Source organism: Oryctolagus cuniculus, chromosome 2 (genome assembly GCF_964237555.1).
Source record: "Oryctolagus cuniculus chromosome 2, mOryCun1.1, whole genome shotgun sequence".
NCBI lineage: Eukaryota > Metazoa > Chordata > Mammalia > Lagomorpha > Leporidae > Oryctolagus > Oryctolagus cuniculus.
Window position 1 is genome coordinate 6881068 of NC_091433.1, and position 24502 is coordinate 6905569.

At 39.8% G+C, this 24502-nt stretch overlaps 1 long non-coding RNA gene across 1 annotated transcript; it reads right to left on the reverse strand.

The window, feature by feature from the left end:
- On the reverse strand, window positions 1-23432 carry LOC127486228 (uncharacterized). The gene is made up of 3 exons (XR_007912981.2): window positions 23239-23432; window positions 5090-5588; window positions 1-1412 (listed from the first exon to the last, which is right to left on the reverse strand). It is a non-coding gene; the product is annotated as an uncharacterized lncRNA (long non-coding RNA).
- Between the last annotated feature and the right edge of the window lie 1070 nt (window positions 23433-24502).

Consider the following 24502-nt stretch of genomic DNA (forward strand, 5'->3'; position numbering starts at 1 on the left):
ATGCATAAGGAAGAAAAGACTGAAAGAACTGCAATTATGTTGGAAATGACCATTTCAGAGAATGGCATCACATCAGGACACCAAGGACTATGCAGAGGGAGCTGTTTTGACCCCCAGTTGTAGTAAGGGTGAAAAACAGTGATTTTCTCTGGGTGAGGTTATGGTGGAGGGATTGGTGTAAAAGTCAACCTTTGAGAAACAAGTGAAATAATTGGGCTGACCATCAACATGACTGGGCAAGAAAAACCGTCAGGAAAAGCCACATATAAAATAGTACTGGATGTTGAGAATGCCAGGGAACACTTAATATTTCAAACAGATCACAGAGCAGGGCCTGTGACACACTGAGTTGGCCTGCACAACGCTGCAATGGTATTGTAATGGCTCCTTCAGCCTGGTACAGGATGCTTTAAATTCAGTGGTACTACATGAGAAACAACAGGGATATTGAGAAGGCAGAATATCATGAATGGAGTAGATATGACATGCATGAGGGTACTAGTTGAGGAGAATAGAGTATATTTACCATAGAGCCTTTATAACATCATACACTATATCATACGCACAAAAGACTATAATGAACTTAACCTTCAAACCACTGATAAAAAAGTCTCAAAATATCAAAGGTAGTACACATTTCATACTCTCAAAAGTAGTCTCTGAGGACATACACACATTGTATATACAGCTAAAGCAATTCCTCTTCTATCCATTCTAGAACCTAAGGTTTATCAGCCATGTTCTAGGGAGATCAGCATCCCAAACCAAAGTAGGCGTGTGAGGAATGTCAAAAGCTAAAGTGTTCCCAGGAGCCAAATGCTGGTGTGTGGTGTCTCGAATCCTCTGGAAGCATGACTGGGAGTGGATGTAGTAGGGACTGGCTGGAGGTTGAGGTGAGGCTCCGCTGAAGCCCGTGCACAAATTCACGCACATCCGACTGTGGGAGAGAGAAGCTGACAGACAGAAGTGTAATTTTGTTACCTTGGTGTTGTTGAGACTCATGGCTTCTTCATAAAATACTCATTGAAGTTGTGAAGAAAAGTAGAGAAAACAGGAGTGGCCTTAAGCCAGAAGATTTACCATCTGAATGTATTTATTCTGCTAATTAAATATTCATCACCAAAGGCTTCTAACTTGGAATGTCATGGAGATACGAAAATAATTACTCTTCTATAGCTTAAATGTTCCAATCCTCTCCAATTCAGCAGTGGAGCCCTCTAAAATGACAGATCTCAGATCTCCAGGCCGTTTCTCTATTGTCATCCTCCAAAAATGAGGAAAGTATTTTGAGACATACACCATTGTTCTTGTACAGATGTCTGAAACTCAAGTCTTGGCATTTTCTACAGGTTCTACGAAGGTTTTATTTTTTTTTCTTCTTTTGAGTTTGATGAACACCTGTGTTCTGCATCCTGAAATTGTAACACAAAATTCAGTCCCATTCCCTTCCTAATTTTAGACCTCACATTCAAATCAGAGAACAAAGATTGACAAATAGACTCTTGAGTCTATGGTACAAAAAGTTTATTTCCCCATGTCTCAAATGAAATACTGAGCACAGTTTTTAACCATTATGAAACATTTATTTGTTGCAAGACAACTTTGAAATGAAGTATGTTTATATAAGCTTAGATATTATGGCTATTTTCTTCCTTTGTAATAGCCTTATATTTCAAAGAATTTTTTGGATCTATAAGAATGCAAAGAAAATCAGAAAATTAAGTGGGAAAATACAAACAATATTTTCCACTGAGCTCGGTTTAAGTAACAGATCAACTAGAGAGTAAGAGCAGCATGTCATAATTCCATTGTTGTATGCTTTGCAGTGAAAGCCTTCTTACAGAATTTGGAACACATGAGGCATAATTGACAGAGAAATATAAAGCAGGCTAAGCACAAGGGGGCATCAGTAGCAATAACAGGAAACATGGTACTCTCTCTATGAAGCTTCAAGCCACTACTTTACTCCATATTAACAGACTCCCTCGGAAATAGCTCCAAAGATTTTTGAAGAGAACAGGCTTTAAGTCATAAAGTAGTAGGTGGTCGGTGATCTAATAAAGTGAACGGGGTCATAACAGTAGAATCATGAATAGTTTAAGCAAATCATGGAAATTATTTTTCAGGGCATTCTGGTGTCTTCTCATTTTAAATTAAATGTAATAATCTGAGAAATATTTTTTACCTTTATAACAGAAATATTAGACATCACAATAAATAAAGCTTGTAACATTTTTTCAAGAATATTTTACAGAATGTTTGCTATGTACAAAGGATATCTCTAGACTCTGAATATGTAGCAGTGAAAAAAATTAAATAATAATACAAGTGAGTTAGGCGACATATGAAAGTTTGTTTTACTCAAACCCTCCAGTAGTTCCTAATTATTTTTCTCTCAATCCATTTTTCTTTTAAAAATTATTTTTGTAGGACCTTTCAGCATTTTGAATAACAATTAACCAAACTAATAGTTGTATACAGACATTCATTACAACACTATTCACAGCATCCAAAATGTGGACATAGTCCAATAGATGAATGGATGAACAAAATACAGAATATGCAGTGGAATATTATGCAGCCATAAGAAAGAAAAACCATTCTGGTACAACATGGATGAGCTTGAAAAAATTGCTAAATGACAGAAGTGAGATAAAGTTGGCAAATATTTTGTGAGTTCATTTACATGAAATATTCAAAATAAATAAATGCCTAGAGACAGAAAAGAGAGCTATAGTCACCAGGGGCTGGAGCTAGGGATGAAGAATGGAGAGTGACTACTTAAAGGGGAAGAAGTTTTCTTGTGGAATGAAGAAAATGCTTTGCAAACTAAGAGAAGTAGTGGTTTCATAGCATTGTGAGTTCACTTAATACCGGTGAATTGTACACTTTTTTTTTTTTTAAGATTTATTTTTATTTATTTGAAATACAGAGTTACAGAGAGAAATAGAGACAGAGAGAAGTCTTCCATATGTTAGTAAACCCCCCAGACGGCCTCAACAGCCGGAGCTGAGCTGATCTGAAGCCAAGATCCAGGAGCTTCCTCCGGGTCTCTCACGTGGGTGCAGGTGTCCAAGGACTTGGGCCATCTTCTACTGCTCTCCCAGGCCATAGCAGAGGGCTGGATCAGAAAAGGAGCAGCTGAGGCTAGAACCGGTGCCCATATGAGATGCCAGCACTTCAAGTCAGGGCTTTAACCCACTGTGTCACAGCATCAGCCCAAGAGCTGTACGCTTTAAAGAGGTTAGTCTGATCTTCTGTGGATTATACTTGAGTAGAAACATCAAGCGAATATGGAAAAATTTTGAAAATGTTGAAAAAATAAAATTCTCTTTATACTTTATTTATTTGAACTGTTTTAAATAAAATGATGAGATTAATTTTATTATTTAGTTACTAATATCTGGATGAAATGAGGATATAAACTGCTGTGCCATCACACAATTGGTTTGATTGGGTTAACTGTCAGGACAATAGAAATCATTGAAATGACCAGGTCTGGTTGTGTCACCACTTTTAGACCTGGTCCCAGTCAAGGGTTTCTTTACTTCAAAATTCCTATGGCAGTTGCTTTAGGGTTTTGGACCAGTAAGTGGAAGAAATCTGCACAGTGGAACGAAGTCTGTCCAAGAGCCAGGAGACAGAAATTTAATTCTCATTTAGTTGAAACCTCCAGTGTGGTTAAATCTTGGAGAGAAGCAGTAATTTCAAAGAAAAGAACAAGCTATAATCTAACCTGAGAGGCTATCCAATCTTGAGTTCAAAGTAAGGTAATGCACAAACAAACTAAAAATATGAATAGGGGATAAAGAAAACTTCATTGAAAATTAAAAACACAGTGTTGAATCTGTGTTTATTTATATAAATCAGATCATAAATTGTTATTTTTTTCTTATATGTAGACTTATAAAATCTGTTTAGTGGAGATAGTCACCTTTTTCACATGGATGGGATATTTGTTGGAATAGGTTGGGTTCTCAGAAAAGACATTTTTGTAAACAGAAAAAGGTGCTTAAAATCTAAATTTCTTGAGAAATATCAAATCAGAGAAGGTATAAAAAATTGGGGGTGACAGTGTTACAGTGTACTGGGTAAAGTCTCCACCTTCAATGCCAGGATCTAAATGGGTGCCAATTCAAGTCCCAGCTGCTCCACTTCTGGTCCAGCTCTCTGCTAATAGCCTGGGAAAACCAGTGGAAGATAATCAACGTACTTGGGCAGCTGCTATCCACCTGGAGGATCTAGAGGAAGCTCCTAGAGCCTGGCCCTGTGCTAGTCACTACTGCATTTGGGGAGTGAACAAGTAGATGAAAGATTCTCTCTCTCTCTCTCTCTCTCTCTCTCTCTATATATATATATATATATATATATATATCTGTGTTTCTTTCTATAATTCTGCATTTCAAATTGGGGGGGTAAACCAATGGAAAAGGAAGACCTTTCTCTCTCTCTCTCTCTCTCACTGTCCACTCTACCTGTCAAAAAAAAAAAAAAAATCCAAAATGTTGCTTGTCCTGCAAGCCCGCACTGTTGAGGACAGCAGGGTGACAGTGTCCTTCCCACAAAAAGCATCGGAGACAAGTTTTGGAGAACATGTCCATCTTTATTCAGGGCAGGGATAAGAGGTATAACTAATTCAAGGAAACACCAATACTATAGGACAGAACTGACAGTGGTGCCAATATGCCTCTCCAATCAGCTTGAAGGCCATGTAGCCAGGGTAGCTTTTCAGGTGGACCTGGGCCACACCTGGGAGCAGTTTATCTGATTGACAGATGGTGGACGTGGGAAGAAATGTACCTGGAGCTCCCGCCGCCTACAAATAGTCAGGTTAACTGCATGGACTAGGCAGGCAGCCTCTTGGGATCGCCCACATTAGGACTTGAACTGGCACCCATACGGGATGCTGGCACTGCAGGTGGTGGCTTTACTCGCTTGCCACAGCACTGGCCCCTAAAGTACCAATAAAGTACTACTATTAAATTTCCTGTATAAATATGTCATCCATACCCATTTTTTAAATTCCATTTACATTATAGTGGATAAACAATCTTTAATTATAAATTAAATGCTCAGTGCTAAAACTTACCATGATTCTTGTATATCACACCATTTCTCTTGCTATACATTGTAATAAATGGATTTGTTTTGTCTGCTTATGCTCTTAAAAATTGTAATGATGCAGTGCTTAGAAATAACGCTTGTTATTAACCCCACCTCAGTAACACTAAACTGTAGATTTCTGTAGTGGTATTGGTATTGTAGTTGTTGAGCCACTGATAACAGCACTTATTTATTATTGCATATTTTTTGTGGATGAGGGGTTTGTGAGCAGCTTAGCTAGGTGCTTCTGATTCAGGATATCTCATGCATCTTGAATTACCATTTCAACCCCAGCTGTAGTCATTGCAAATATCCACTAGGAACAATAAATCCATTTCTGCATCTGTTGACAGGGCTTGGAAGATCCTTCCAAGATCACTCCCTTGGCTGGATGAATGCCTCAGAAGATCTTCTCAGTTCACTCCCAGGGGTCTCTCTTCATAGCTTTTATTACAAGGTAGCTGACTTTCCCCAGAGCACATGATCTAAGAGAGCAAGAGAGAACAGTCAAAGTAGATGCCACAGTCCTAAGCGATGTCATCTTTGAAATGGGAATGCATCACTGAGGCCATATTTTGTTCATAAAAATGATTCACTTACTTCAGTCTACACTCCGGAGAAAATCACCTAAGAGCCTGGCCTTATTGTAAAGATATAGCTAGTTAATGTTAATTAAACAATTTTGTTAAACTCTCAGAATTTCAGTTTTATTCTCTTGTAAAATACTTCCTCATACAGACCTTACAGTGTTTTGGGCAAAAGCAAATAATGATCTTCAAAGTAGATAAGGGGAAGTGATAGCAGATAAAGTCATTATCATAGTCAATCTCCATCAAACAGGAGAGAGGCATATGCTTATTGAAATACCCTAAATACTCCCGATATGCACACAACAGCGTCCTCAGAAGGAGGAGGGCAAAAGGTTGCTACGATTATTGACTATTGAGTGCTGAATTGCATAAGCCTTAGAAGGCTTAATTTTTCATTATTTTCCTTGATTCAGTCTCAGTGATGGCCTTTAACCTCCATTTCACTTAGTTGCTAAGACATTTCTGAAGGGTCACTAATTGGTGGAAAGTCACAACACAGAGACACATATACATACAAATTCCAAAAGATGAAGCAAATGACATAGAAAAGGTAGGTGCTAAGGCACTTTGTGCAAGAATCGTCCTTAAAGATATGTGAAATCAACGAAATTTGTGCTATATCATGGCCTTGTGAAACTGAGGGTTTATGCCACAATCCCTAGAGATCTGACTTAGAGATCTAATTACTTTCGTTAGGACCATATTTACAAGCTCTTATGTCTGCAAAGGCATGTATTCATTTAGGTGGAAACATACTAGAGAAATGTATGAAGAAAGCTAGTTTTAGGCTAATTTTTAGGAATTAATAAAGTATGTAATTTTTTCTTGAACAATATCACCGCCTTTAACTTTTCCCTGCCATTAGAAGTACTCTACCTTACGTTCATCCTCATTTCTACCTTCATGTGGCTGGACGAACTAATTTCCAAACAGCAGACTTGCACTTCACTGAGATGTCTCTCTCTCTCTTTTCCATGAACTTAATGATTGCTATGAGATGCTTCAAACTGTGCCTTGCCTGGTCTTTTGCCAAACAGACATGTTGGGGTGTACAGCACTTATGATACTGACTTCTGTGGAATGTGAATCTCAGGCAGGAATTCCAGTAACTCTGTAGCTAAGGCTTCTGTTAGGGAGAATGTCCAGCTCTTTCTATTGTATTGGTCTGATTACACTTGCAGTTAGGGGGCAGCATGAAGAATCTTGGATTATATTGTCACTGTTTCTATCTCTTCCTGAATGAAGTCTTCCTGCTTCAAGGTCTGTGCTAATTCACCTCTAGATCCACCACGTAAGCATTTAAGAAACGCTCAGTAAATGTTTTATAGAATGGAAATATATATTGAATAAAACAGAGCAGTACGGAAGTACACAGAGAATTTTGAAATAAGGAAGATCATGGTAAGGGCCATAAGTAAGGCACATAAAGATTTCCATAGGGACCAAACAGAAAATAGCCATCACCTACCTGTTTAACCATGTGGGGCTGTTTTGAAAATCAGTGAGTGAGGGAACTGGTGATTCTGAAGCTTAAAATCAGTGCCATTACTTACTTTTGAACATTGAAAACTACTGGACTGAAATTTCCTAGTAAATGCATTGACAACACTGATAGTAAGCAACATTAGAAATGCATATTATCATACTCATTTCTAATTAATCAACACCCAAGTGATTGTCAACATCTAGTAGTATTTATCAATTCTCCTAATAGAGCAATATGTAAGAAGTGTATTTATACATATCATATAGTCTCTGTCACAGAACACGAGGCTAAAAAATGGGCACTTTTATCTCTCTTATTAAAACATTGAAGAAGGAGGAAGGGGGGAGGAAGAAGAGCAAGAGAAGGAGGAAAAAAATTTTCAGTAGCAAGTAATTATTTGCAAATATTCAGCACTGTGCTAAGAGGAAATTCAGTTAATTTGTGTGGAAGATATTCTCTTGTGTCACAATTTCTATTACACAAAAGGTGAGAAAAATAATGGACTTCAGTGAGAGGTTAAGAGACAGTTCTGACTATTTGATCTCTTAAAAGCTATTATACTTTTAAGACTTGTTGAAAATGACCCTTGTTCTTGCATTTCTTGATTTCTATAACAAATATGTGACTTGGTTTGTTTGCCTTGTGGTTTCTGGAGACAAGATAATAATTGGGGGACTCCTCAGGAGGAAGGAATATCTGCTCTGTAGACCTCAGTCTTTTGGTTTTTTCTTCTTTAAAAATGTTTTAAAGACTTGATTTTGTTTTTTTTTTTTGTTTTTTTTTTTTTTGAACAAGATTACAGCCACTGAAACACTGAAGGAAGGTACAGAAATACCCCAGTTGTGCACAGCCTCCTCTGTTATTAACCTCTTCCTTCAGAGCACGGCAGTTTTCACAATTGATGGACTTATGTGAAGATGCTGCCTGTACCTTTAATTTAAATTAGGGGGTAGCAAGTTCAGTAACCAGGTTAGGAAGTTTAAATAATTTGACGAAGGTCAGGGTTTATATTGGAGCATCACAATTTGATTTCACCATGGCTGACTCTCAGAATCCAGTTGCATATTATGACCTTCTTACAAATTACTTTACATGGCACGGCATAGCTGAATAAACTTAAGCTCAACTAAAGTACTCAAATTCAAATCTGGGAGATGGAGGAGGCAGCAAAGTACTGGTTCCTCAGGAATCCAGAGGTTTTGCTTCTTCCTTTCATAAGGACACGTTCTGCCTCGGGTGCTTTCATTTGTTTTGTTTCTATCATGGTCATGAGTTCAGTGCCAACTAGACTTGTCCATTTAGCCCCTGGTGCCTTGTAGATTTATAAGACCACAGATAAGTGAAGAAGTTCATGCAGGAGCTGTAGAATAAATGTAGGCTTTGGAATCAAAATTCACGTAATTCACTTTAAATTTTGTCTGAACTCCTTGGTATCCCAGTGAACTTCAGCAAGATATTTACATTTTCTTTACTTTTACTTGCTGCATGCATTCATTCCACTGCATTTAATTTCTGCAAACTCTGTAGGTGCTGCCTTCTGCACACCAAGGAGCTTGCAGATAGCAAAGCCATGCTCTATCCTCAGGGAACAGATTATTTTAAGAGACATATTAATAACAAAAAAGCATACTTGAATATACACAGGAATAAAAATAAAGCAGAATGGAGATTGTGACTTAAATACAGATGTGTATAAAGCCTAATAATACAAATTTTATCTTATTGAGTGTTCACATGTGGTAGTAATAAACCATAGGATATGTATTTTTCTAAGACTTATATTATTTTTATCTGAAAGGTAGAGTTACAGAGGGAGAGGGGAGACAGAGAAAGAGGTCTTCCATTTTCTGGTTTACTCCTCATATGGCTGCAGTGACCAAGTCTGGGCCAGGAGAGAGGAGCTTCCTCCTGGTCTCCCAAATGGGTACCGGGGCTCAAGGAGTTGAGCCATTGTCTGCTGCTTTCCAAGGCCATTAATGGGGACCTAGATTAGAAGTGAAATGGCTGTGTCTTGAACTGGCACCCATAGAGGATGACAGGGCAGGCAGGGGTTTTACCTGTTGTTTACTGCAACACTGGCCCCACTATGTATTTTTCCTGTTTCCAGACCTGGCAGGATGGTTAACTAGGGTTTATCTGGAGTAATGATGATTGAGTAATTGTAAATCAAGTGATTATATTGAGGGGGAGACAGAGCACATCCATTCAGAAGAAATGGTAAATGTATAAACACAGAGTTTCTCCAAAAAATATAAGGCCTCATCTCTGGATACTGGGAGACTAGAAGGCAATGAGTAGAGTGGGACATGAGGTCAAGCAGACCCCACCTGGCCATAGTTAGAATTCTCCATCTTAATGGTTTATGAAAAGTCGCAGAGGGACTTTGAGCAGAGAAGTGGCACTGTCGTATTTCCTTTTCAAGAAGTGCCATCTTTTCATGGACAGGATTCCTACCTATTTTACATGCAACCAGTACACAAGACCAACTATACAACACATGAGCCAGGCACAATGTCTGAATCAAAGTAGATGTACACAACCACTAGCTCTTTTCCAGCTCATTCCCTTATTAAATACAGAGAATTATATTTCTGTAGACAAGAGGTACCCTGCTTAGAAAAGGGATTTTCAGTGGTGTGTTTCCTTGAAAGTAGTTTTGTCCCCCTTTGTTTTTGGACAATAAATGGGCCTAGGCCTGAAAAGTGGCCTGAGAACATTGATTCTTACAAAATCTCTGGGGAGGCAACAAGTGCAGAGTCAGAACAAGAACTAAGCAGAGAGAGGGCTTGATCTAAGTGGGAGGCAGATAATGAGTGGATTAGCTCAAGTCAAAGGGAGTGAAATGAGGGAGAAAATGGAAGAAGTGAATGCCTGTTGAAATAACAAGTAACTGGCTGTGACCTTTTGGCTGCAGATGGCTCAGTCAACCAACAGGCCTCTTTTCAGCAGGCACTAGATTCTCTAGGAACTGCAAGGGTCTCAGGAGGGGGCAGGGGCTTCCAATTCTGAGCACAGAGAGTTCCCCTCAGTCCTGCAAACAGCTGATGAGAGGGGAAACCTACTTTCAGTGCTGACAAAAGCACCCCCAAGGGAGCTGATGGTTTATAGAATTACTTCCAAAGGAAACTCTCTTCCAGTTGATGACAAACTGGATCCAAACAAACTCCACAAACACCACATTTCAAAAAGTGATGTGCTCAGGTAAGAACATTGCTGAGACCAGGATTCGTAAATTTATTACTCCTTCCATTTATTCTTCGAGAAACTTTTCTGTGCCAAGGACTGTTTCAGGTTCTGAGGATCAAATGCTGATCAAAATCTCTGCTTTCTTAGAATAGGACATTGTAGGATGAAGAGGTAAATAATAGATAAAGATTGTGCTAAATTAAGGTATATTAGATGGTGATAATTGCAGGGGAAAATATTAAAAGTGGTAGATGCCTGGCCAGTGTGCAGGGCAGAGGTGCTGGGGTGAGTGTTGTTGGAGAAGGTAGCAAATGGGCAGGGTGTGGAGTGGGTTACCCCTGTGCCATCTATGGAGAGGGGAGACTTCCTTGCAGAGGAAATCAGAAGAACCCAGCCCAGATGAAAAGAGATGAGTGAAGGAGGACAGATTGTTGAGGCCAGAGAAGGACCATATGAGGCCAGGTAGTCCAGTGGCTTTTATGCAAGAGGAAAATGGGAATACAGTTAAGAGTTGTGAGCAGGCTGGCTCCATGGCTCAATAGGCTAATCCTCGGCCTGCGGCGCCAGCATGCTGGGGTTCTAGTCCAGGTCGGGGTGCCGGTTCTGTCCCGGTTGCTCCTCTTCCAGTCCAGCTCTCTGCTGTGACCCAGGAAGGCAGTGGAGGATGGCCCAGGTCCTTGGGCCCTGCACCTCCATGGGAGACCAGGAAAAGCACCTGGCTCCTGGCTTCAGATCAGTGCAGCAGTGGCGGTAGCGGCCACTTGGGGGGTGAACCAACGGAAAATGGAAGACCTTTCTCTCTGTCTCTCTCTCTCACTGTCTAACTCTGCCTGTCAAAAAAAAAAAAAAGAGTTGTGAGCAAAGAAATGACATGACATGACAGATCATCTGGCTGTTGTGTTGAAAATAAACTACATCAGATTAAGGGCAGAGGTTACAGTAATCTGGGATAATGATGATGAAAACTTGGACCCAAAGCAATGATGGAGGCACTGAAAAAAGGGAGAGATTCTGGATCTATTTTAAATCCAGACATAAGCTGATAGGCTGATTAGTTAGATCTTACATGTAAGGAAAGCAAGGTGTCACCAACTGATTTCAGAAGGACTTGAGCAAGTCAAAGTACTGGAGTCTAGGAAGTCAGAAATTCAGTTTTGGGTTCTCTGAGCTGAGGCATACGTGTGACAGTAGAGTGGGGGATTGTAAAGGTAGTGTGGTGCCTTTACCCCTGTCTCTGGTGAACAGGTAATGAGCTTCCATAGTTCAGTGGGGTACAGGATTCCAAAGACACATCTTGGCTCAGAAGGAAAGACCTTCGATTTGTTGGAAGTGATGGCCACGAGTGCATCACTAGAGAACGTGTGAAAACAATGTCCCCATTTTAAGTAATATTAGTGGGTGCTATGGTTTCAATATGCCTTCCCCAAATTCCTGTTGCAATGGCCCCGGGTACAATATTATGAAGAGGTGTGGCCTTCAGAGGGTGATTAAGTTATGCCTTCTTGAATGGGATTAATTGCCTCATAAACAGAGAATTCCCCTACTTTTCTGCCATGTGGGTCACAGCTTTCTTCCTCTCTGGAATATGCAAGGACAAGGCATCATTTTGGAAGCTGAAAGCACTCAGCAGATGATCCTGTTGCTGCCTTGAAATTGGATTTTCTAGCCTTCATAACCATGAGCAATAAAGGTTTATACATTACACAGTCTAAATTATTTTATTGCAGCAAAACTACTATCAGAATAGGAATCTCACAACCTTTTCTGTAGATTAGAAGTCTCACACAGGGTCCATTTTTGCAAGGTTTTTTTTTTTTTTGACAGGCAGAGTGGACATGAGAGAGAGAGAGAGAAAGGTCTTCCTTTGCCGTTGGTTCACCCTCCAATGGCCGCCACAGCCAGCGCACTGCGGCCGGCGCACCGCGCTGATCCGATGGCAGGAGCCAGGTACTTATCCTGGTCTCCCATGGGGTGCAGGGCCCAAGCACTTGGGCCATCCTCCACTGCACTCCCAGGCCACAGCAGAGAGCTGGCCTGGAAGAGGAGCAACCGGGACAGAATCCGGTGCCCCAACCTGGACTAGAACCCTGTGTGCTGGTGCCGCAAGGCGGAGGATTAGCCTAGTGAGCTGCGGCGCCGGCCCCATTTTTGCAAGTTTTATTTTTGAGCTTGTCATAGTGACAGAGCTCTCCCACTTAGCTCCAATCTCTCCCACAACTGGTTCTAAAGGAGATCCACAGAGTTCTTTCTGCTACTCAGGCAGGTTAGACAATAGGATGGAGCTCCTACTCCCTCACAGAACTGGGGGCTCCACCATTAGTGCCTTGAGGAGACCTTGCCAATGAAGGAACCCATAAGGACTGATTTGTCTACTCTCCCTTAGCAGAGGATTAGGCTGAGCCCATCGAGCTTCTGTTTGTAACATCTCACCACTCTCTTGCCCTGAGGGCCATGTGCAGCTCCTGATCAGACTGAAGTTATTCACATTTCATCAACACTTCCAAGGTTATTTTTCCATTAATGTAAAAACCTAAGGTACTTGGTCTGTACATTTGATATATGAATCTATCTACATCTATACCTTTCATTCCTTCTTTTCTACTACAGTAAATATCTCCTGACTTCCCTCCTATGGAAGGCTGAATCCTTGACTCTGCGTTAGATCATATAATCACTTGCTTATTCCGTTGCCTTTCTACTGTGATTATCCTTTTCCTTTCTGTAGCATCCAATTTTCTTTCTTAAAATATCTCTAATATTACTCATTGAATATTATAAAGTGCTCTGTAATCTCTCTCTTGATTTGCCATCACTCTAACTCCTCATTCTTTCTAGTTCATGTACAGAAAAATATAAGAAAAATTGGCTCCATTTCTGTTCCAACATCCTCAATTACCATTTTTTTTCCTTGAATACATTTCTATCCAATTTTTCTCTCCAATACACCACTGAAACTGCTCTGGTCAAGGGTGTTAATGATCTCCATATGGTTAAACCAATAGTCAGTCCCAGTTCTCATTTTATCCAACCTGTCTACAGTGCCAGACATAATGAACCTTTGCCTAATCTATAAGCATTTTGATCATTTAATTTATCTGTATGCCCCTCGTATCATACCATCTGTGATTCCTCAGTGTTCTTTGTCAGATTTCCTGTATTCTGTGTATTTATAAAATCAAATGATGGGACAGGCATTTGGTATAGCAGTTAAGATATTGGTTGGAATGTCTGCATCCCATATCAGTGTGCCAGGGTTCAAATTCTGGCTGTGGTTCATGATTCCAACTTTCTGCAAATGCATTCCCTTGGAGGCAGCATGTGATGGCTCAATAATTTGGTCCCTACCACTACTGTGGGAGACTGAGAATGAGTTATTGGCTTCTGATATTACTGCGATCCAGCCCTGGCTGTTGTAGGTATTTGGGGAGTAAACCAGCAGATGGCATTTCTCTCTCTCTCTCTCTCTCCCTCTCTCTCTCTCTCTCCCCTTCAGCCACCTCCCTCTCCCTCTCTGTATGCAATGCATGTGTGTCTCTAAGTTAAAACCTCTCCACAACATATTTTCCATTTCATTAAATGGCATCACTATTCAAAAAAAATTGCACAGTTCAAAAGCCTAGTAGTCACCTCCGAATCCTTTCTTTGATTCAACATTTTTATGCAACACAGAAACATATTCTGTTGGGTACATCATTATCATGCTGAGTGTATAACTTTCATTTTTCTTTTTCTTTTTTTTCCTTTTCTTCTTTTCTTCTCTTTCTTTCCTCCTCTCCTCTCCTCTCCTCTCCTCTCCTCTCCTCTCCTCTCCTCTCCTCTCCTCTCCTCTCCTCTCCTCTCTTCCCGTCTCCTCTCCTCTCCTCTCTTCTTTTTTCTTTTCACCTTTCCCAATATGGCCACCATGGTTTGACTTCCAGGCTATCATAATATATTCCTTACTAATCTCTCCACTTCCACTGTTCTCCCTGACAATTTATAACATAATTCTTTGTTGCTTTGTTTTTGTCCTCTGAAAATAATTCAACCAGAATGTAAGCATCTTTGATGAAAGAGACTTGCCTATTTTGTTTATCAGCATTTGCTCTGTGCCCCAAACTGTTATCTGACACATGATAGGCACACCTTTGAGTCATTCTTTAAAATGATGGAGTTATAATTGATTAATAAGTTACCCTGTTGGCTTGATATTTTAATATAAAATTAATTTGGAGCACCAAGGTATTTATTTTAAACAGTATATATATATATATATGTATATATGCATATATTATGATTCTGTCATGCCAAATAAATATGTACAGTTTCCATTCACATTGGAAAAATATCCCTTATTTATTTTAGCACGAGGAAGTAAAATCTGCTTTAAGAAATATCTCTATTATCTGAGGTTATTTATTTAATAAATTGTATACTCTGCACATTATAAAATATCCTCCAGAAACATTCCAATGGTGTACTGGAGTCTGCTGGTCCTAGTCCATGGAAGTTCTTTGTCGACTCCTCAAGAATTTTCAAAGCTTGTTTTTCAAATGTTAGCTTGAAATCAGCTATAGAGGAAGAAACCAAAGTTAGAAAATGCCACAAATCAGGTATTTTTGTTTGTTTTGCTTTGTTTTTTCCCTTGGAGTCCTGGTTTATCAACATATCACTCCCAATGGCATTTTTATGTAACTAGAACAATTAAGAAATTATATTATGCTATTCTGTAGGGCAAAAATAAAACATTAGAAGTAGGAGAAGCACACTAACAGAATGCCTACACAAGGTTCTCTGTAGAGTCCACATTTTTTCATTTCCATAATAACACTGTACATTCATGGCATTGTGTCATTTTTATAAGTGAAAACTAAAAGCATAGGGCCTGCTTCTTTCCCTCCAATCCCTTTTCTTACCTTCCTCTCTTCCTATCTCTTTCCTTCCTTCCTTCCTTCCTTCCTTCCTTCCTTCCTTCCTTCCTTCTTTCCTTCTTTCCTTCTTTCCTTCCTTTTTTCCTACTGTAGTAACAGGGTTTAGAGAGTAAATTCACTTGGTTCTTTGAGTATCACTTACAATTAATTTATAAAATTAAAGACATAAAAAATTAGAGCTCCAGATAGAAATGAAGCATAAAGAAGGGATGTTATCAAAAGCCTCACTATTGGAAATAAAGTATGTGTTATACCAGCATTAACATGACATGGAGAAGAGGAGAAAGGGGAAGAATAGCTCCATCACCAAGGGCTGAATTAAAAAGAGGACAGGTAGAACAAAAAAAAAAAAAAAAAAAAAAAAACTTGCTTAAACATTCTTTATTCATTCACTCATTCATTCAACAAGGACTTATTGCTTAACTGTGATGAACCTCACGAAGCCCTGTGGGGCATTTTGAGCCAGATATGAGTACATGTATAAAAACAACATAGTCTGTAGGAAGCAACAAATATAAGGTCATGGAATACTTCAGGGAACAGGGATGGTGTTACTAGTCAGCTGAAGCAGAAGGGCTATGTCAGATTTAATATTAGGTACTGGCACATGAAGTTATTGAGACTGAAAAGTCCCACTGAAAGTCCTAGCATTGGTTGCTAGGACTGAATCTGAAGGCCTGAAAACCAAGAGTGTAAAGGATTAATGACATGGCCCACTAAAGAGGCAGTGATACTAGAACCTTCCTCTGCCTTTTCATCAGACTTTGGTGATCAATGGATCCAATGATGCAGATTCACATTAAGGAGGGCTACCTGCCTGACTCTAACAAATCAAATGCTAATCTTTTACGGAAACATCCTCACAGACCCACCCAGAATTATCTTAACTAGGTTCTTGGGCCTTCTATGGCCCTGTCTAGCTGACATACACAATTGGTCACCACAGATGGGTATGATTCTGGCATAAGAAAATGGCATTTATTTTAACAGCTTTAAATGGAAAGGATGGACTTTTCCTAAAGAGGGGAAACAGAGATCACATCTCAGAACAAAGGCATTACGCAATGTGTTCTAGATTCAGAGAAATACTTTCTGTGATTCTAGCCAATTTTATATCCCTCTACAATGTGCATCATTTTAGAAGAACCAATAAATAAACAATATTTCTTTGCATAGAAATGGATATAGTAAACACATGCATTAGTTTATCTTGATTCTGCTATAAATTATGGCAAATCTAGAAGCTTAGACTAGCACCGATTTCTTAAGTTTCTGTAGTTCAGGCTGATGAGACTCACTGGGACACAATAAAGGTGTCAGCAGAACTGTGGCCCTTCCTGGAGGTACTGGGGTCCAGTTGGCTTCCTCTGTTCATGAAGACATTTGCAAGATTCAACTCATCATGACTGTAGGAATGAGGATTCTGTCTCCTTGCTCTGCTCCCAGACCGTAATGGCTACTTTCTTCTTTCATTTTCACAGCTAGCAACAGCAGGCTGAATATCTTTTGAATGTTATATTTCTCCTCTCCCACCAGTAAAGATTTTTACACTTTAAAGGCCCATATGAATAAAACTGGATATTTCAGAATCATCTTCTCTTTTCAGCATCTATAGCCTTGATCTTATCTTCAGGTTTTCTTTTTTTTTTTTTTCTTTTTTTTTTCTTTTTTTTTTTTTTTGCCAGGCAGAGTTAGACAGTGAGAGAGAGACAGAGAGAAAGGTTTTCCTTCCATTGTTTCACTTCCCTAATGGCTGCTATGGCCAGCGCTACGCAGATCCAAAGCCAGGAGCCGGGTACTTCCTCCCGATCGCCCATGCAGGTGCAGGGACCCAAGCACTTGGGTCACCTCCACTGCCCTCCCAGGCCACAGCAAACAGCTGGACTGGAAGAGGAGCAACCAGGACTAGTACCGGGTGCCCCAACCAGGACTAGAACTACAGGGTGCCGGCGCCACAGATGGAGCATTAGCCAAGTGAGCCAGGGTGCTGGCCTTCAGGTTTTCTTTTGCCAGGTATGATGCAGAATTGTATATGTCAACTTGACTGGACCACAGGATGCCCAGATGTATCTTATTAAATATTTTGGTTTGTCTTTGATGGTGTTCCTGGAAGAGATCAGTCTTTGAATTGATGGACTTAGGAAAGTGGATGGCCCTTCCCAGTGTGAATGGACATGATGTAATCAGATGAGAGCCTGGGCAGAAAAAAAGAGCAAGTCTTGGTTGGTCTGTTCTCTACTGCTGCTTGAGCTGAAGCATGGATTTTCTGCTCTCAGAACTCTTGGTACCCAGGCCTTCAGGGTTGGTCTGGGATTTATAACAGCAGCTCTCTTGCTCTAAGGGTTTCAATCTATTCTACATCTTTCCTGTGTCATCAGCTTGCATAGGGAAGATAATGGACATTCATTTCTCTAGAAAAGTCTGTCTAAAACATTTTCATGGTAACATATTCATAGACCTGGGAATTAATGTGGAAATCTGAGAGTGGATGCTATTTTTAAATGAATAACTACATAGAGTTATTTGCTGAGTTAAGAAGTACTTGTTAAAAGGTACAACAAAATGACAGACTGTGTTGAGGTTAGATGGCTAAGAAGACACATGGTTTGCTAACATGCCCTGTCACTACTAATGTTGAGGAAAATAATAAAAAATACACTTAAGAGATGTTATAAGGCATGGCCCCCTCTGCCTTCTGAGAGGAGTAGAGAGTATATCCTTCCATTCCTTAGATTGGATGAAACTGGGGCACTAGGTGCTAGTCCACTAGCAGCTAGAGAAAAAATAGGAGGTCCAGTCTCACACGTGTCAATTATGACTAGAAGAAAGGATAGTGTTCAACAGATTCACTAACTGTGTACCTATTTATGTGCACTGAGTCGACAGGTGACAAGTTAGAGATGACAGAGACCACCATGAAGAAGGTAGACATTATGTCACACCCATCACTATACTGCAGAGTTGAGTCTCCTCCGTCAAGCTTGCTAAAATAGGAAAGAGAGTGAGAGGGTAAAGGAGATAGTGAAGGTGCATGAACAAGAGTAGTTTGATAAGATATTAGAGGTTTAGACTGGAAATAGTTCACAGAGGACACAGCCTCTCCTATGTAAGGTGCATGAGAGCTTTTTTTCCTGACAGCTGTGGAACTGCAGCTTCAAATAATCAGAGGAATGACTTTAGAGAAAAGCAAACAACTTTCAGACAACCTGTGCTCTCCTTTTGAGTTCTATCATTATTTAACTGAGATGTGGAGAGAAAATAACTGTCTCAGATGTTTAAGCAGTCCAAATTTTAAAGAAGGCATTTTGTTACTGTGAACAAAGATATATTAATACACTCTCACTATCAGTCACTGAATATTAAACAAATAAATGATGAGTACAAAACAAATTGGGGGTTGATTGAAGAGGTGGATGATGGAGGGCAGAGGTCTATTAGGGATCTGTTTGCATGAGAAAACTTGGAGAAAATATGCACTGACACTAGCAGTAGATACTAAGAGGTAAAAAAGGGCATCAGTGGGGTAACTTTAATAATAGCAGTTAGGCATGTGCAATGTGACTTTGAGAGCTAACTTTTGGGTACCTATTTGCATGATGATAGAAATTAAGTAATTAGAATTGCCCAGTGAAAGCAGCTTTTCCCTTACTCAGCCAGCTCATGTGTTGTTAGAGAGAGAGATGACTGAATTATATCAGGAAGGAACCTTGTGCGTGTTCTAACAGTCTATTTTTAGGGATCATGAATAATTACACCAGATGGCTGTTAAATCTGTTGGCATTGTTTCTACTGTATATTCATTGTTTAGAAACCCATTTTGTTAGATTTCAAAGAGAAGTATAAAGTTGCAATAGTCTACAGATTTAGCATTGATCTCTTTTGTAAAATTTTTCCACTGCGAGAAGGTTAACAGGGATGCTGATATGAGATTTTTAATATATTATATTGGCAATGGAGCTAGAAAGCTCTCTCATTTCCAATGGTTGCTAGAAGTGTGTGTGTGTGTGTGTGTGTGTGTGTGTGTGTTTGTATGCACGTACATGCCTGCAAGTAATATAATTGCTTTGATTTAATTACTTATGTCCACAGAATGATTCTGTATAATTTTATCAGAATTATCTGACAGAGACACTGAACTTTTATTTTCTGTAGCAACTGGAAATGTGATTTTTTTTCTTTCTCTATTTTACTTTCTTTAAAAATATCTTATTTATTTGCACACAGAGAGAGAGAGAAAGAGAAAGAGAGAGAGAGAGAGAAATATCCCCCACCAACTGATTTATTCATCTAATGCCTGCAACACTCAGGGCCATGCCAAGCTGAAGTTAGGAGTCTGGAACCCAGTCCCAGTATCTCATGGGTGGCAGGGACCTGCATACTTGAGCCATCACTTATTGCCTCACAGGGTGTGCGTTAACAGGAAGCTGGAATGGAAAACAGAGCCAAGACAAACTCGGACATATGTGGGCATCTGCTGCATCAAATGCCTGTCTCTCTCTCTTTTTTTCACCCTTTGCCCCTTCCACCATTCACTTTTCCTTCCTTCCTTCCTTCCTTCCTTCCTTCCTTCCTTCCTTCCTCCCTCCCTCCCTCCCTCCCTTCCTCCCTCCCTCCCTCCCTCCCTCCCTTCCTCCCTCTCTTCCTCTCTCCCTCTCTCCCTCCCTCCAGTCCTTCCTTCCTGCCTTCCTGTTTTTATTTCTTTCTCTCTTTCTTTGAAACATTCATTGATTGCACCACTAGTCCTATCATTTGTTCATTGCCTTTAAGCTTCTTTTTATACACACAGATTAAGTAATTTCAAATTTCATCTCTGGTAAATTATCAATAATGTAACAAGCTGGAAAAGGCAACATTATTTCCTAGTAAATGATTAAATATATGAATGGTTCTAAACAGAATTTTTCTACATTTTTTTCTCACAGATTTTGAACTCACAGGTAATATAGTAGGATGTGTCACATGGTGACATTTCAGTTAATGTCAAACTGCCTATACAGTGGTATAATATATAGCCCAGGTGTGTAGTAGGCTATACCACCTGGGTTTGTGTAGGTATGTTCTACCCCATTATAGTCACATAAAAATAAAATCATCTGATGCTGCATTTCCCAAAATCTATGTCTGTCATATGTGATGAGTGACTGTATATTATAAGAAGACTCTTGATACTAGATCTACTTTTAATGCAATGTTTCCCAAATATTATCTACATGAATTCTTTTGGAACTCATGTATGTTTTAAAAAAACAATTCCCTTATTATATAATAAAATGAGTCAATTCAGTCATTTTTGTCTATGTTGCACAGGAGCAATCAAAATGCAAAAGATGAAGCTGATCAGAGAACACGGACAATGTCTTAAGAGTCTGCTTGTGGGTCGGCACCATGATCAATAGGCTAATCCTCCCCCTGCAGTGCCAGTACCCGGGTTCTAGTCCCAGTTGGGGTGCCAGATTCTGTCCCGGTTGCTCCTCTTCCAGTCCAGCTATCTGCTGTGGCCCGGGAGTGCAGTGCAGGATGGCCCAAGTGCTTGGGTCCTGCACCTGCATGGGGGACCAGGAGAAGCACTTGGCTCCTGGCTTCAGATCAGAGCGGTGCGCCGGCCTCAGCGCGATGGCCGCAGCGGCCATTGGAGGGTGAACCAAAGGTAAAAGAAAGACCTTTCTCTCTGTCTCGCTCTCTCACTGTCCACTCTGCCTGTAAAAAAAAAAAAAAAAAAAAAAAAAAAAAAAAAAGTCTGCTTGCAAAAGGGAAATAAATAAAATATAAGATGATTTCAGATAACAAAAGGTGCTTTTAATATCAAAATACAGGGTAATCTGACAGTCACTGGAATTGGACTATGGGCTTCCTTGGTTGGGGTTCTCAGGGAGTCCCTCTCTGGGGTAGAACTGAAAGCTGAGACCTGGATCAGAAGGGACAGGTGATACAATTATTTCAGGGAACAGTTAATCACCAAGGGGAGCAGCACACCTTAGGAACAGGAAGAATAGTGTGGATGAATCTAAGCATATAGGATTCCCTAATCCCAGTTATAAGCAAAGAATGAAGATAATTAGGCACATAGAAAGGGACCCTACCCCAGAGGACCAATTAGGTATTTTCCTAATAGCAACAAGACCTTGTTAGAGTATTTTAAGTGTGGACAGTGATAGATGGGTTCACTTTTTAATGATACTTGGGCTGCTTTGTGGTGAATTGAATAGTCAATGACAAGAACTCAAGCAAGAGAAAGAGTTGGGCAGAGATTGGGCATGGCCAGAGACAACTATGACAAAATTAAGCAGCACTTTCATGTTTTCCTTATATTCACAGAGATCAAATAAAGCAGGGAAAGTGAAAATGAATATATAAACATGGATTCACACAGTATTAGTAAAATTTTTAGCCACAACTAATGATTTAAAAATATTTATCCGAATGCCTTAAGGGCTAATTCGGAGGCCAGAGTGCTGTTTAGGACATCTGCCCTTCTATGAGTCTGCTGTGTATCCCACTTCCCATGTTGGATCGTTCTCTCCTTTTTAATTCTATCAGTTAGTATTAGCAGACACTAGTCTTGTTTATGTGATCTCTTTGACTCTTAGACCTATCAGTATGTGACCTATTCAGTATTGTGAACAGAAATTGATCACTTGGACTGGTGAGATGGCATTGGTACATGCCACCTTGATGGGATTGTATTGGAATCCCCTGGTATGTTTCTAACTCTACCATTTGGGGCAAGTCAGCTTGAGCATGTCCCAAATTGTACCTCTCCTCCCACTCTTATTCCCACTCTTATATTTAACAGAGATCATTTTTCAGTTAAATTTAAACACCTAAGAATAATTGTGTGTTAATTAAAGAGTTCAACCAATAGTATTAAGTAGGAAAAAAATACTAAAAGGGATAAAGTATTAAGTTGTTCATCAACAGTCAGGACAAGGGCTGACCAAGCATGGAAAGCCAAGACACTCTGGCCAAAAAAAAAAAAAAAAAAAAAAAAAAACCTAAATGAAAGATCTCTGCGAGTGAGATCCCAGCGGAAAGAATGGGCCATCAAAGAACAAAGAAGGAGGTACCTTTCTCTGAAAGGAGGAGAGAACTTCCACTTTGACTATGACTTTGTCTAAATAATATCAGAATTGGAAAACTCAAGAGGCTTCCATAGCCTTGGCAACTCATGACAAGGGCCTTAGGTGATTACTGACGCCATAAACAAGAGTGTCAAATTGTTAAGTCAACAACAGGAGTCGCTGTGCACTTACTCCTCATGTAGGATATCTGTCCTTAATGAAATGAATAGACATCGAGTGATTGATCTTGCTGATACATGTATCTGAACATACATGTAAGAAGTATGAATATTATAAGTATGAATACTAATTATGAGTGTGAAATTATTAACTAATTTAGATACATTTTTATTTTGTTTTGTTTTCATCGTGTAATAAAATATTAAAAGTTTATTTGACAATAAACAAGAAATACAATAACTGCATTTAATAACACAGTATCATATTATTAATGCCATATGACATTGCCACCTAGACTTTCAAATATACATATTATAAATTTTGTTTTTTATTTTTTCAATATTTATTTTATTCACTTGACAGGCAGAGTTACAGAGACAGAGAGAGTTATAGAGACAGAGAGAGAGGTCTTCCATCTGCTAGTTCACTCCCCAGATGGCCGCAATGGCTGGAGCTGCGCCAGGAGCCAGGAACCTCCTCCAGTTCTCCCACGGAGGTGCAGGCCCAAGAATTTGGGTCATCTTCCACTGCTTTCCCAGGCCATAGCAGAGAGCTGGATTGGAAGAGGAGCATCTGGGACTAGAACTGGCGCCCATATGGGATACTGTCGCTTCAGGCCAGCTCATTAACCCGCTGTGCCACAGTGCCGGCCCCCACACATTATAAATTTTATAATGACCAGACAATAAAGCAATAGGTTTGTGTTACTGTGAAACCGATTTGAAAACACAGCTGGATAGTCAACAGTGTTATTTATAATGATCAGGTGTCAGCATCAGCATCCTTGTCTCTGTAAATATTCAGCGTGACACCACCTTTTAACTGTCCTTATAGTTGTCCCAAGACAGGCTGCCTAGTTCAGAGCTCCATGTCACTGCCTTCAGCAGTAAACTCCTCTCTTTTTGATTCAGTTCTAGAATTCTTTCCTCTGATTCCATTGAGTAAGAGTTAGGGATTGTTCCAAGGGACTGTCCCTCATAATGCCTGTATTCCCCTGTACCATAGTTGTTTATGTGTCTGTTCTCCCTTAAGCCCATGAATACCTAGAAGAAGGAGAGATGACACCTGTTACCTTCCGTGATTGACCCAGACCTTGGAACATGGTCAGTGCTAAATACATACTGGATGAACATAAAAAAACATGAATCTCTATGAAAAATAACACGTCAGTTGCCTGCATCCCATTCTGGACTCTGCTTTCCGTACCAGCTTCCTGCTAATGGAAGTTGTAGGTGGCAGCAGGTGACTGGTCAAGTACTAATCCCTGACACTACCTAATTGTGAGAACCAAATTGAGATCTGGGCTTCTTTCTTCACCTGCCTCACCCTCAGCTGTTGAGGGCATTTGGGAAGTGGGACACGAGATGAAAAATCAATCTCTCTCTCTCTCTCTCTCTCTCTCTCTTTCCCTCTCTCTGCCTCTCAAATAAAATAAAGATAAATAATAAAAATTTAAAATGTCATTATTCATTATGTGGTTCTGTGTAAGATTCTTACGGGAATAAGTAACTAATGTTTTACTCTTTATAAACAAATAGGAGGGAAATAATCAGCATCATTTGGAATTTGAAATATTGAGATAACACAGCACACCCACCAAAATTAAAAAAAATTCCAAATATCAAATGTTAGTGAGGGTATGAAGCAACAGGACCTTCCATTCATTTCTGGTAGAAATGCAAATCGTACAGCCACGTTGGAAGACAACTGGAGCATTGCTTACAATGCTATACTTACTCTTACCTGGGAATTTATCCAAATGTGCTGAAAATTTGGATCCACACAAATGCCACACATGAGTGTTTATAATTGCTCCAAACTGGAAGCCACCAAGATGTGTTTAAAGAGGTGAATGGAGAATTGAACTATTGTACCTTCAAAGTAGAATAATTTTCCAGCAATAAAAGGAAATGAGGAGACAGGTGTTTTGCATAGCAGTTAAGAAACCAGTTAAGGCACCCACATTTCGTATCAGAGGGCCTGGGTGTAAGT